The following is a 15,751-nucleotide window of genomic DNA, read 5'->3' as shown; positions in this document are numbered from 1 at the left end:
TAAATGATTTGAAAGACGCTAAAAAACGTTTTACAGAATTAAAGAGGCATCATGAAAAAATGGAAACCCTCCATATAGGCAAAGGTTTACATATCAAACCGCATAGAGGTAGTTTAGGAATTTACATTTCAAATGAAAAAAACTAAGAGAAAGGCTACCCAAACGAGCGCTCACCAATATCGACATCATCAACCATTCGCAAGACATTCCTTACTTTCGAGGGGTGTTTATGAGAGATGAGATGCCAAAACATCCTTTTCGAAAAGAATGTGGTATAGTTAATTTGGATAGCTCCAATAATCCTGGCTCTCATTGGGTAGCCTATGCAAAAGTAAATAATGAAATTCAATACTTTGACAGCTATGGAAATTTAAAACCACCTAAAGAGTTAATTCAATATTTAGGAACTGGTATGAGTTATAATTACAAAAATTTTCAAGGTAGTCATCCTTATAACTGCGGTCATCTATGTATAAAGTTTTTAAGAAGTTTTTGGAATACACAAAATAAAATGTATAAATAGTTCAGTGAAATCAGTAAATATTTAGTTTACGATCATGTCTGTAACAATCACTATTACCGGGCACAAATCTGTGTTGGAATCATTTTTTCAACCTCCTCTTATTCTCGATGGTGAATATGAATGCGGTTTATTATATTTTTCTGCTCTGAACTCAATACCAAACATAAATCATAGCAATAACATATTTGCATATGGTGATGAATGTAAATATTTAAAAATTCCATATGGTACTTATGATTTATATGACATAAGAGAATATCTTGCGAGTAAGTTAGACAACTGTGAAATTGAAATAAAACCAAATAATAATACTTTAACATGCTCGCTTTTTTGTTCCAAAACTGTACATTTTGACGTAGAAAACAGTTTAGGATGCTTACTTGGTTTCCCAAATGTAAAACTTGAAGCAAATAAATGGCATGAGTCTGTTAATCCAGTTAACATTCTTCCCTTGTCTGTCATCAGGATCGAATGTGATCTTATATTCGGATCATTTAATAATGGGTTTGCATCACATATTATTCATGAATTTATTCCTAACGTTCCTCCAGGATATCGATATATAGAAATTCCAAAAAATATTATTTATCTTCCTGTTAATAAGAGTAATATATCATCCGTAACTGTTAAAATCATTGACGAAAACGGTAACAATATTGATTTTAGAGAAGAAAATATCCAACTGAGACTTCATTTACGTAGAGCAAAATGATAGTGTTTAATAAAACACTTGGATATGAGGTGAAAAGAATCAATCATTTGCCTGCTACTAGAGCGCGTACACGTATTAAAGCAAATCGTAATATTGTAACAAAAAGAAACAAAGATTTTCTCCGATCACTCGGATTCAAAGTATGAATATTCTAAATATTAATAACACCCCAGTATTCGATAATTCTATCGAAAGTTATGAGATCCACACGTACAATCCATACAATAACAGCTTTAAAGAAAATGATGAAATTCGCATTCCAATACATCAGCAAGACATATACATATTACCATGTAATAGTTCAATTTATGTTGAAGGCTTTGCCACAGTGACTGGAAAAGATCAATCGGGGAAAGAAATAAAGAAACCTGTAAATTTTACTAATAACCCTGTTATGTTTCTATTTCAAGACATAAGGTATGAAATGAACGGTATTGAAATAGATCGCGTAAGAAACCCTGGAATAACCACAACATTAAAATCATACATATCGATGAATGAGGGGGATAGCAAAGTCGCAGCATTGTGGGGTTGGCAAATGGATGGTTTTAAAATGACAGAGGGATATTTTAATGCTGTTATACCATTGAATAAAATAATGGGATTTGCCGAGGATTATAATAAAATTATTATAAACTGTAAACATGAACTTATTCTGAATAGAAGTAATAGTAATTTAAATAGTGTAACAATTCACAAGGATGATAATATAGATATAGAAGTACGAACAATTCAGTGGCGTGTGCCGCATATAAAAGTTTCGGATCGTGAAAGACTCTCACTACTTAAGTATTTAGAAAAAGACAAACCTATTCAAATAGCATTCAGAAATTGGGATTTATATGAATATCCTTTACTTCCTAAAACTACAAAACATTCGTGGTCAATTAAAACTACTTCTCAACTTGAAAAGCCTCGATATGTTATTTTTGGTCTACAAACTAATAGGAAAAACAGTAAGACTAATGATAGTTCTATATTTGATCATTGCAAATTAACGAATGTAACACTGTTTTTAAATTCACAGTATTACCCATACGATTCACTTAATTTGAAATTTGATGAAAATAAATACAGTATATTATACGAAATGTACACTCAATTTCGTCAGTCTTATTATAATCTTCCTGTTGACCCGTTGTTTGATCTGATCACATTTAAAGAAAAGGCACCACTGTTTGTAATTGACTGTTCAAGACAAAACGAGAATTTAAAGACAGGACCTGTAGACGTACGTTTGGAAATTGAAAGTTCGCAAGATATCCCGGATAAAACATCAGCATATTGTCTTATAATAAACGATCGCCTCTTTGAATATAAACCCTTAAGTAATATTGTTCGCAAGTTGTCATGAGTGTCATCATTGATGTACAAGGATTCAAGACGGATTCCAATGAGTTTATAGTAAAAGAAATAGCTATATTGTGTAATAACCATATCCAGACTTATTTAATCAGGCCACCATACCCATTTTATAATTTAACGAAAACGGAAAGAAAACAAGTTTGTTGGATAGAAAAAAACAGAGGAATACATTGGAAAGAAGGTTTTATTTCATACTTAAACTACAAAGATTATGTAAACATGAATAATTATTTAAATAATAAACGTGTTTATGCTAAAGGTGTAGAAAAAGTGCAGTGGATATCGAAAATGTTTGGTTGCGATAGTGTTTATAATTTGGAAGATAAATCTTGCCCTAGCTTATTAAGTTTGTATGAACAATACGAAACGAATAGTGATGTGTTTAGTTGTTTATACCATCCTTCAATATGTGCATTAAAAAACGTGCTTGTTTTAAGAAAATGGTGTCTCGATAATAAAATTTTCTAAAAAAATATATATATCTAGTAGTTTTTATTTACTTTCCTTTTGTTAAGGGTTGATTAGTAATATAAGTATGACTAGCAAAGTATAGTCAATATTTTTATTAGTTGTTGATTAATACGACTTTAGTTTATTCATGTACATGGTCTAAGAAAGTCATTCCTTTTTAAAAACTCAAAGTAATCATCATAATTATAAACAAATAAAAATGATATTAAAAGTTAATGATTTAGTTGACGTTGTTATTGTAAAATGGAATTTGTGTGGGCTGCATCATGTACATATATTACACTATAAGGAATACGATGGTATTCTGATATCAACGATCTCAAAGAAATCCAACATTTATTATAAAGGTCTTAAAGTTTCCGCACGCGTATTAAGAATAAATAATAAGTATGTTGACTTGATACCATCAGCTGATTAATGTGTAACTAAAACCGTCTGATTTTCATAAATAACCTTATAAAGCTGAGTCATTAGGATTTATCTGAAATTGACACATTAAAAGTAATTTGTTGAACGATTTAAAATAAACGATTACTTATATAAATCCAAATAATTCTAAAATGAGATGTCAATAGCGATGTAGGCTATCCAAGAATAATATCACCATTGAATCATCTTCGAGGAGTTTGTGACAACCTGATCATTCTCTTGTTACTGATTATATTTAACATCGATCGTGAAATTGGAAGTTGTAGCTCACGTCTATACGATGCGCGGCGCGGTGCAGCTACACCGCTAGACGCGCCGCGCTTTATCTAGAGACGTGAGCTACAACTCCCAATTTTACCCTACTGTAAATTAATTTATATAACTGTGAATTTTAATTATTTTTTGTCAACCAATTGTTTGTTTAGTAATTTATTAAGGATAAATAAAAGGCTTTATATCTGCTTTATAGGCTTATAATATCTGTATGTAAATTTGGTTCACAATAAAGAATATTTTACTTTACTTGCTTCTTTAAATGTAGTATAGAAGCATGCGTTACTTTGCAGAAGTCCATGATATACAAGGAACCAAAAGCTTAATTTGCTATAATCCGCCAAACCAAAGAAATCTGTATGGTGCAACATGCGGCATGCAACGCCCGCCCTCCCACTGATAAACATGCAGGAAAAGCCAGCCATCAAGCAGATTCTAGTGAGATTCACTTGAGATTCTACTGTACTTACTAGGTACTTTATTGAATGGTAGATCGCTTAGCACTTACTTCAGTCTCCATGGTAGAGCACCATTTGCTCCAATACCCATGTTCTCACATGCCGCCGCTATCAAATTCAATTTCACCTTTGACATCGTAGTAAAAAATTCACGATAACTTTACACGTGAGAAACTTATTTGCTTATAAACTGGGAATAAGCACAGAGCCGTCGAGAAATGGAATTTTCATCCAGAGATATGGAACGTTAGTTCTTATTTAAGATTTCATTTATAATTTCAATTTTTAAAATTAATTTAGCAACCAGTCCACAGCAACGATAGATTTTTGAAAATTTTGACGTGTGATTTTGACGTGATACCACAGACAAATAACGTAACGATTTTTAAAAAACAATGTCAAAGTGCACAGATAAAAATCAATGTGAAGGTATTACACTGCCCGGTTTCATTCCGGTTCTCATTTCTAGCTTAATATAATCATTTTTTTTTTAATTTTTTATGTTCATTTGTTCAGATGCAAAGTTAGCCCTCGACTGCAATCTAATCTGGTGGTAAGTGATGATGCAGTCTAAGATGGAATCGGACTAACTTGGAAAGGCTATGGCAGTTTTCATTAAAGCCACACGACCCTTTGGTTTCTACACACAACAGCACAAATTGCTTGGCGGCACGGCTTTGCCAGTAGGGTGGTAACTAGCTCCGGCCGAAGCCTCCCAGACCAGACAAGGAAATTTTAGAAATTACCAAATTTTGAACCCCTGCTAGGAATCGAATACGGGACCATAGCCACATTCACCACACCGCTTACCACTGCACCAGGAAGGTCATCAAAATCAAATAGTGGAATGAAAAAGCTCACTAAAAGCAGAAAATAGCCAGTTGTATGACAGGCGGTTAAAATTAAGTTACGTTTAACCACCAAAACTAAGTGATCTACAGAAATCAGTATGTATTCCTAATCCTCCACCATGATTAAGTTTAAAGGTAGGGTTATAAATGATCGTGAAATTGTCCAATTCATTTTAATTAAAAATGATGGCCTTATGTTAAAACTATGACAAAAGCTCGGCTACTATCTGTTTTTGCACAACACGCAACTTCACTCTTCGTGCTCAGAATTCAGATTGGACTACATACTTGTATTGTGCGCATTAAATCAGTATAAACGGTAGGTTACTTAATTTTAACCGCCTGTCATACAACTGGGACAAGTTTACAAAACAACTTGGTTGAGATAAAATTTAAGGACTGCTTTTATTGAATAAAATGCAGACTTAAGTTTTTGTCTAGAATGTAAGAATCTAGATTAAATCATAACTTAGTTATGGTCCAAGTACTTTCTTGACACTAACAAAGAGGAGGGTAAACAAAAGTTTTCCATCATACTTATATTTTACAATCCAACTTTGCGGAGACGTCCGCCATTTTTAATTTGATTTCAAAAAGTTACATGCACAGTTGTTAAACAAGATAATAGTTTTGCAGCAATTTTCTTATGATATGATTCTACTATCGGTATTCAGCAAAGTATTCGAGTTCGGGCAGATTTTACATTTACAACATACCTATATACCCGGCATGAAATATTGTACATCGACCTTTACAAAGAGGTAGCGGTTTCGTAGAGCATTGTCTCTGTCGTTGAGACCTATAGGATAGGATGACCGGTAGGATAGGATAAAATAGGATAGGATAGGATAGGATAGGAGAGGATAGGATAGGATAGGAGAGGATAGAAGAGTAGAGTAGAGTAGAGTAGAGTAGAGTAGAGTAGAAAAAGGAAGATTTCCGAAGGAATTTTAATAAACCTATGTAATAATATATTGTTATGAAGAACCTCCTTAGAAGTGCAACGAGACTTATGAAGATAGCTGTCATCTTTCGATTGTCATGGATACATCACGTCAAACAATCATTAATTAATTGTTGATATCTCAAGCTCTACAATTTCGATATCTTCCTACGATTATATTATTCCAAATTGCCCTTTTTGTTCATTTTATAAGATCAGAAGCGGGATTGAAGGCCTATTTCGTTCGATACCATCTCTGATTTTATAAATTTGAACAATTATCTAAATTTTGATATGTTCTAAAATTTTCGAGAAAATTTTTCATTGTTCTGTTAACATTGAGCAGAGATACTTACAATACCGTCTGATATCTAGCAGACGTAGTAAAAGTAAAGAGGGACGTCCTTTGCGGACTCTCTCAACCACTAATTGTTTGGAAAAGCTTTTACAGTGTTTTCACGTTTGAAGAAATGTCACGTGCGGGTATGGATCCGGTAGCCGCTACTAGCTTCGGTGGTGCTGATGCATGGGATCAGTCAGACGCGATCCGTGTCGGTGCCGATTGCGGAGCCTAGCCAGGCTCTGGTGCTACACAGCACGTCGCCGTGAGCTTCGCTGCTCTCCGCGGGCGTGAGGCCTTGCTGTCGTGCCGTGGCGGGATGCCACGAATGTCTTTGCGAGCTTCAGCGCTCTCCGGAGCGCGAGGCTTTGTTGTGCTGTGGCACGACGCCGAGTACATCGCTACGGGTTTCGACGCTCTCCGCTAGTACGAGGCCTTCTGCACGTCACTGCCAGACGAAACGCCTCGTCACGGTATCCAAGTGCGCGCCGCCAGCGCCAGGTTGCAGTCAACGGGTATCTGTGTGCTACAACATCGATGCCGCGCCGTGCAGCGATATGCATAGCGCTGCAGACCGTTTGTATAAACCTATCGTTCCCTTTTTATCACTACGAGTGTTCATGATATCGATATGGTCTGGTAAAATACTTGCTTTGTATCATTGGGAAAATAGAAAACCACAATCATTGCTTTAAAGGTGAAGCATACCTAGCTCAGTGAATGTGAACAGACTAGCGCTGTACACATTTTATCTCTTTTCTTTATAAGTTATGCTCACGAGTTGTCGATATTACGAACATTCTTTGTTTGTTTATAGTTTAGATTCAGTAAGCCAGACAAATTTCCCACTTTTCCAGAATGCTTGCGATGCGATTTTTGAGATTTTTGCTGAAAATATGCATGTTAAATTAATTGCTTTAACATTTTGCTGTTTGCTGTTTATTTGATTGACGAATCGAAATATAATACCTGGATTACATCATGTTGCTGACCCATAGATTTGTGCCTATGCTTAGATGAGTTGATTTTTATTGATAGCACTGTGGAATATTTGTCAAACTGCTGAGATAACAAACTCTCATAACGTGTCTAATCAAACCAGTCGTGAAATGTTTTTGAACCAGTCAACCAATCTTCAAATTAGTTGTGATTTATTACGATTCAAATAATGACGTGTTAGGAAGTAGGTATGCATTATATTACATCAAAAATATTGTTCCTTGTGTGTGTATCAGTCCAAATAAAAACACAGTTTTGTCCGAAAATGACTGAAGGCAGATTTAGAAGATGTAAGATCTAGAATACATGGTCAAGTTAAGTAGTGAAGTTTATAATCGAAAAGTATCTAATTTTATTAAGCAATGAGTAATTCAATATTGGTCTACCAAGGAATGCATTACATTACTTTACAAGTAAGAAATTTATTTTTGTCAGCAATTTATACATTCTACTGGATAGGACGATTCATAGTAACAGTATGTTTCAACGAAAATCAGTTCAGGAATTCCTCCAATCGAGTTCATAGTCTCATAGATGTAAGTCTGTTCTACGCACTTTGTCTCGGTTTAAAAATCGTATGAGATGACATCATTTAATGAAGAATTTGAAGAATTTTATTCTCAAAAGAAATTATACAAACACTTAATGAGAAATTACAGTAATAAACTTAAGCAAATTTTATGTTTCGGCACAGCGGTAAGAAACAACACAATCGTAAAATAGTAGCGGACAAGGTAGTCTAATTTCTAGTAATGTACCCGGCAATGCTCTTTACACATTGCCCGAGCCGATTCAGATATTTTTAATCACAAAATCTTTAAGTTTCTTTTTGAAAATGTTTATCTTACTAATATTTTTTATTTCTGTAGGTAATTTATTAAACATTTGTGCTCCTTCAAAAGTTATATTCTTTGTACCGTAGTTAGTGCGTGAACCTCCTTTTAAAGAGATATTATCAGCGTTACGCAAAGGTCGGCATCCCAGTTCCCTTTTAGTTTTAAATGATAATTCTGCTTAATGATAGCTGATAAGCTTTTGTTAACACCTTCGACCTAGGCCTTCGAGGCACCTATTGTTATGATTTTGAGAAACCTAGTGGCATTGTCTTATGAAAGAATAGGGATGATGACTACTAGTCAAATCGGCGATTTTTTACTTGCTTTTTACTCGCTTAGTAAGGGAGCTCGAATGAAATTCACAGATGTGACGTCATAACATTTGACGTAATTTAACATATTTCTTTTAGTTAAATCGATAATTTAAAATGGTTAGCAATATTATAACTAGCATCGAATGCGCATTTTAAGAACTTTGGAAGATACTCTAGTAAATAATTACTAAGAAATAATTTATTATGATGACATAGGCATCATCCCCATTGCGCTTATGTATACATGTAACCATTAACCTCTACTACAAGTGAGTACGCTGGATTTGCGATTGAATAACTTAGTTTTGTAGCAAATCATTTTCGTCATTCTGGTACGGTTAGCAGCAGTGAGTGAAGGTGAACTAAACGTTAGTGTTGAGATATCTATCTGCCAACGCCAATGTAATATCGACGAGAAGACTACCAATTACTGAAACAGTGACAATTTCAATTCGTATCAAGTTATTACAAAAACTATTGTAATTTGTGTAATATTTACATCTTTTCTCGCGTACTTGTATGAATCTAATCCTATGCATATGACTTATCTCCACTGAATGACAAGATTAATGACAATAAAAGACAAGACAAATAATAATTAGGGTCAGGTAGACCGAACGGTTCTAAAATTAATCAGACTAACTAATGATACCTATGTTCTCAGTTACGCAGACTAGTCTTGTTAGCGTATGCTGTTATACGCCTACTTGGGAATTAATTTACATAGGTAGTTGAGTTTTTATTTTCACACCCTCATCACGGAAAGTTTATTTTTATTTCATCGCCAATCCTGTACTGACTAAATTCAATATTATAAAATTACCTACGGAACTACAATATTTTACACAACAAAGCGAAAATGAATGTCAATGCGTAACGATGTAAAGTTTTACTTTCTGTAGAAGTATTTAATTTTCATTACTCGGTGATAGATTAACATGCAAGTTTTTGATATACCTACCTTGATGCAAACCAGGATAATGTTTTCACTACTGTAGAGAAATATAACAGGCATAGTAAGCTTAGGTAACTTTTTCGTATAAAATACCTCGTGTATCGTTATAGCTTATTGCATCTTTGCAACTTATGTTATCTTCGTGACAAAAGGCTCGTATCGTTCGAAAGTATTAATGAAACGAAAATTATGCCGATCAACTCGGTTGAATGAGATAATTAAATAGTTTCAACTGGATTTTAAGTACATTCCGATAAATAACTGATGTGTCCATATATTACTTGCTATACGGTCTATGACAAGACTGTGATCAGAATTATCTCGTTGTTTAGCACTTTTAAGCAATTAGGGTGCGATCATACTCGAATGATTAATAAAAGCGAATTTGAACAACGCTTTACTAATTTTGGGGTTGTAAACTCTATCAGTTCAACTAATTGATTTGGTTAAAGCAAATCTATCGGTTTAATAGTTTTATGAACTCATCGAAGTGGAGACAAATATCGTTGTGAATACGTCAATACGAGTACTTAATACTGGGTATCTAATGAACTTTTAGTTAAAACTTTAAGAGTTTAAAGAGTTGTTTAGAGAACTTGTACAGGTGCGTCTAAAACTTGACAGATGCTTGTTTTACATTGACAACGTGCATATTACCAGGTATTGCTAGATAGTCGTGACGACTATGTACACAAAATTGGGTTCTAATTCTTCTTGAAAGTTTCTGATTAACGATTTGGTTCATAATAATGAATATGTTTGTGTTATAAACGTTCGTAAAATACTGGTTAATTAGACAGCGGCATGAGAGGTCCGAATAAAGTAAATGAAGTTGGTTCAAGTATTTGAAATGAACGTGTCTTTTGAACGTGGCTTTTAGCTATGTGACTTTTGGCTATGAAGTTTTTAGCTTATGTGATACTTATCGTGGATTTTTGTGCTGATGCTTATGGCAAGAGCAATACTGACTGAGTTCATTGTGTCGTGCTTTGAGCGATGACACCTTAATTATTAAATTACAGTATTTTGAAAGTTATTCAAGAACATCGATGGTTAAGAACATGTTGAGAACCTCCTGAGTTTTAAAATTAAGTACTATTTGAACCCAACTTTCGTTTGCTTTAGTGATTTTGAATTTTACAATCTATGTACCAACCAAACAATCATAAGTTGCTTTCGTCTTTTGTGATACATGTCTCTTCGTTCTGTTCTTCTGTTTGTGATGTTGTTGGTGATCCCCTAAGCAGAGTTAGTGCTATGTGAAAATCATAAAAATGTGCAAATAAATGAAATTGAATTGAATTGAATGTGGTGTTGCACGCAATGAAACTGGTGTGGTAACGAAGTTTATTCGTCGAAAAGCAATCAACTATTATACTGTGATGTTAGCACTGTTTATTGATATCACTATGTCATTGTTTTAATAAAATGAAGTAAAGATTACATTGGATATAATTACATGATGCAACGAACAATGTGAACCGTGCTATAGCCGATGGAAGAGAGATTGAAGGAAACTGTCAGCTTGACAGCATATAAGTCAAATGTCAGAATGACGTATTAGAGAGGATATACTTACAGATGAAAAAAAAATATTATTTTAACAGAATCTTTGATATTTACAGATGAAATAAACATTATTTTAACAGAATCTTTATGGAGGCCTCCGTGTTTGAAAAGGGGATCGACCGTTGTGTTGTGGCCCATTTTGTGCCTGTGAGCATACCAGCTGAGGGTATGGCTTGCGTTTTGGCTGTGAGTCTTACCAGTCGAGGGTCTGGCTTGCAGACGAGGTGGCGAGGTGTCAGTAGGGGCCCATGCTGAACCTGCGTTATAAATCCTCGGTAGGTATCGTGTGGGTGACCTACTTTAACTGGAGTAAGTCCTTAGTGCACGTGGCATTCGGTGTGGGAATATACCACCGTGTAATTCCTACTATTGTGATCGTCGAGACGTGTTATTTTGTGTGTTTTAATGTCATAAGTGTACTTGCAACTATGATGAATTGTCGCGTGCGACTAAATTGTTGTGTGCGACTGAATTGTCGCGTGCGACTGAATTGTTGCGTGCGACTGTCTGATTATGTTCGTAAGTATACTTTCAACTGTGATGAGTTGTCGCGTGTGACTGACTGATTGTGTTGTTCGGTACATAGGCTGGACATAGACAAAATAGGTTGAACCATAATCATTAAATGCTTTTTAATTGCTGATTAATAATAATTACCGTGAAGTTCTTCGAAAGTTTTACATATTGAACAAAAAAAAAAAATGTAATTAAGGACCAATTTTATCAACATAAAATAAGTCTTATCCGAGGTTAAATCTGAAATTTTGACAGATTATCCATATAAAACTGTCTTTACACCTACGGTCTACGTTTATGCTTACGTTCTACGGTTAAACATCATTCAACGTTGGTGAAATCAGCACCTAGATTGTGTGCTAAATGATTGTTCTGGTTACAGGTTGTGGTGACTGCTCAGTCTATGAATAGCGGAAGAAGAGGGCACCGAGGACGGCGCCGTGGTCAGTCTGGCCGTGTTATGAAGAACCTCCTTAGAAGTGCAACGAGACTTATGAAGATAGCTGTCATCTTTCGATTGTCATGGATACATCACGTCAAACAATCATTAATTAATTGTTGATATCTCAAGCTCTACAATTTCGATATCTTCCTACGATTATATTATTCCAAATTGCCCTTTTTGTTCATTTTATAAGAATATATTATACTAAGCTGATGCCCGCGACTCCGATCGCGTGGATATATATTTTTAAAATCCCGAGGGAACTTTTTGATTTTCACGGATAAAAAATAGCCTATGTATACCTAAACTATCTCTGTTTCAAATTTCAGCCAAATCCGTCCAGTAGTTTGTGCGTGAAAGAGTAATAAACATACACAAACTTTCAGCTTTATAATATTACTAGCTGATGCCCGCAGCTTCGCCCGCGTGGATTGGTCAGATCCCCTGCAGCATCAGGATTGAGGAGTTGGACTCCAAATTTTTTATGAAACAATGTCGCAAAGTTCCTCTATCGATTAAAAAAGAAATGACACAAATCGGTTCAGAAATCTCGGAGATTTCGGTGTACATAGGTAGAAAAACACAACTCCCTTTTTAAAAGTCGGTTAAAAAAGTAGCCTATTTTACGCCCTGGTCAATCCTCTACTTGCCTGTGAAAGTCCCGTCAAAATCGGTTCAGCCGTTCCAAAGATTAGCCTTTTCAAACAGACAGACAGACAGACAGACAGACAGACAGACAAAAATTTTAAAAACGTGTGATTCAGTTATGGTATCGTTCAAATAACCATATGAGCTTAATATGAGGTAGTTATTTAGAAATTACAGACAGACACTCCAATTTTATTTATTAGTAGTATAGATTAAGTGTGATGTGATACGCGCCTGGTGCCAACCATTTGGGTTAACGCGAATGTGTGGAACTATGCGATTGCCGTCGGTCACACTATTCGCTGCCGAAACCCGATAGTGGAGTCGAACCATAATAGTAAAGAAATCTTTAATTTAATTATTACGAACGGTATTTATTTAGGACTTCAAAACATTGCTTAGCGATACTTCTTTCTCGGTAGGAAGGTATCTAGTCGCGGCCGAACCAGACCAGGCATTGCATTGCATCCTAACATTGCAAGGTATGCCGGGCAATCATCATGATCAACCCATCGCCGGCCCACTACTAAGTACGGGTCTCCTCTCAGAATGAGAAGGGTTCGGCCAGAGTCCACCACCCTGGCCCAGTGCAGATTGGCAGACTTCTGACACCTTTGAGAACATTATGAAGAACTCTAAGGCATGCAGGTTTCCTCACGAAGCTTGCATGATATCATTTTTATATTCCATTACAAGTTAGCCCTTGACTGCAATCTTACTTGGTGATAAGTGATGATGCAGTCTAAGATAGAGTCTCGATAGCTCAACGGTTGAGGAGCGGACTGAATTCCGAAAGGTCGGCGGTTCAAACCCCACCCGTTGCGCTATTGTCGTTCCCACTCTTGGTACAAGCTTTACGCTTAATTGGAGGGGAAAGAGGAGTATAAGTCATGATTAGTATGGCTATTATTCTTTAAAAAAAAATGGAAGCGGGCTAACTTGGAATCTCTAACCGGCTTCTACGCGGCATGCATCGTACTGGAATGCAATTTTTTTTAAAGAATATTACCCATATTAGTCATCACTAATATTCCCCTTTCCCCTCCAACTAAGCGTAAAGCTTGTGCCAGTACGGAGTGGGTACGACAATAGTACAACGGGTGGGATTTGAACCGCGGACCTTTCGGGTTTCGTCCACTTTTTAACCGTTGAGCTGTTGAGGCTATAAATTGCTTGCCACAACGGTTTTGTCGCCAAGCAATTTAACATTCCAGGTAGTAACTGGTAACTAGCCACGGCCGTAGCCGCCCACAAAAAAATTATGTAATTGGTTTTAGCACATACGTAACTCTGAAAACTTAGAGGTATGTTCTTGATATTCTTCTTGTTCTATGCCGAGTTTCTTGCTGGCTCTTCTCGGTAGGAACGGCATTCCGAACCAGTGGTAAATTATTTTGACGATTCAAAAGCACTTGTAAAAGTTTATTTGAATATAAAAATCTATTTCTATTGAACCCATGAATAGGAGACGTCTTAACCACTGGGCTGTCATTTATCACCGCTTATTTTGATTACGGAACCCCAAAAAGATGGCCGCCCACTGGACATTAAGACAAAATTTATGGCAAGGAGGGGAAATTAACGATCAACCAGTAGCGTCCTTAATAAACTATTTTATCTTCTTTGGTAGATTAATTTCTTTTATTGGTTTTGCTTAATTATTACTTAGTTGTGGCCCTTGGTAACACAGTAAGTACCTACTATGCTACCAAATAACAAAACACAAGTTCCTCTCTTTCGTCTTGCTCTTTCAGGGCACTCCCCTCACCCTTCAAATAGCATTGGAATTTTCGGAGTCCACATTTCGAGAAAGGTCCAATTTCGGGGTTCATTTGGAAGATGCCTTTAAATTAAGTTAAACAACCCTCCAAAAAGCTTAGTGCAAAGGCATTTTTAGGGTATTGTCCGTACGACGGACGGACGGACAGACAGACAGACAACAAAGTGATCCTATAAGGGTTCCGTTTTTCCTTTTGAGGTACGGAACCCTAAAAACGTGGTAGCGTGGGATAATAATACCCTCTAATAATTCTTTTGTTACACATTCTTCAGTCGTATCAAAAGTGTTAACAAGGAAACTATGATCCTTTGTGGAAACTATGTTCCTATATGGGTGTCGATCCAGGAGGTAAATAAATTTTGAATTTATCAGCCCTAGCACCTGGCTGAACTAAACTGAACTGAAACAGGATATTTACATCAGGATTAACATCTTATAGGATCATAGTTTCCTTGTTTACACTCATGATACTGCCGAAGAACGTGTAACGAGAGAATTATTCGATAATATTGTCCCACGGTACCACGTTTTTTAGTTCAGCAAGTAGCTGCCACTAGATATGGGAAATTTCACAGGTGCATGTGAAAATTCATATGAAAAGCCTTTTCATATGTAACACTTGCTACCTTATTTAAAAAATCCTGTGAATATTTACGAAAATCACATAGATAAGGTTTGAAAATTATTTTTAATCGAGCTTATTTTTTTATTGGCCCTTTAGTAAAATCACAACAAATGTAATATAAATCACAAATCCAAAATATCATCTAAATTCTAAACCACGTTGAGATTATCATCGAGGTTTATTGTTTTTAAATGGACCAGAGCTAAAGAGCGCGCGAGCGACAACACTCGCATTGCAGCGTTTTTTAAAAAGATAAACATCTAGTTCAATAATTAATATACCTAGTAAAAAATCGTTTCGTTTCATGAAAAGCGAATTATTGCACTTACAACCATAAGTGCGAAAATTCACTTTCCGTGAAAACCAACCTACGGAATACCAGCGCTATTGATTTTGATCATAATTCCTAGTTAATTAAAATTAATGTAGCAAATGAACGTACTTGTATGACAAGTGTAAATTAAAAATTTATAACACCCCCGACAAGTGAAGGTTACAGTAACTAGAAAAGAGCTGATAACTTCCAAACGGCTGAACCGATTTTCTTGGATTATAGCTAAGAACACTCTCGATCAAGCCACCTTTCAAACAAAAAAACTAAATTAAAATCGGTTCATTAGTTTAGGAGCTACGTTGCCACAGACAGATACACAGATACACACGTCAAACTTATAACACCCCTCTTTTTGGGTCGGGGGT

General features: G+C 35.6%; 1 long non-coding RNA gene across 1 annotated transcript; it reads left to right on the top strand.

Moving 5' to 3' along the window:
* Positions 1 to 9,488: 9,488 nt before the first annotated feature.
* LOC123878973 lies at positions 9,489 to 12,172 on the top strand. The gene is made up of 2 exons (XR_006798917.1): positions 9,489 to 9,530; positions 11,937 to 12,172. It is a non-coding gene; the product is annotated as an uncharacterized LOC123878973 (long non-coding RNA).
* Positions 12,173 to 15,751: the final 3,579 nt, after the last annotated feature.

The sequence above is a fragment of the Maniola jurtina genome, chromosome 27 (assembly GCF_905333055.1).
Source record: "Maniola jurtina chromosome 27, ilManJurt1.1, whole genome shotgun sequence".
NCBI classification, from domain to species: domain Eukaryota; kingdom Metazoa; phylum Arthropoda; class Insecta; order Lepidoptera; family Nymphalidae; genus Maniola; species Maniola jurtina.
Note: the sequence above shows the minus strand (reverse complement) of the source record. Positions and strands in the feature narration are given on the sequence as shown.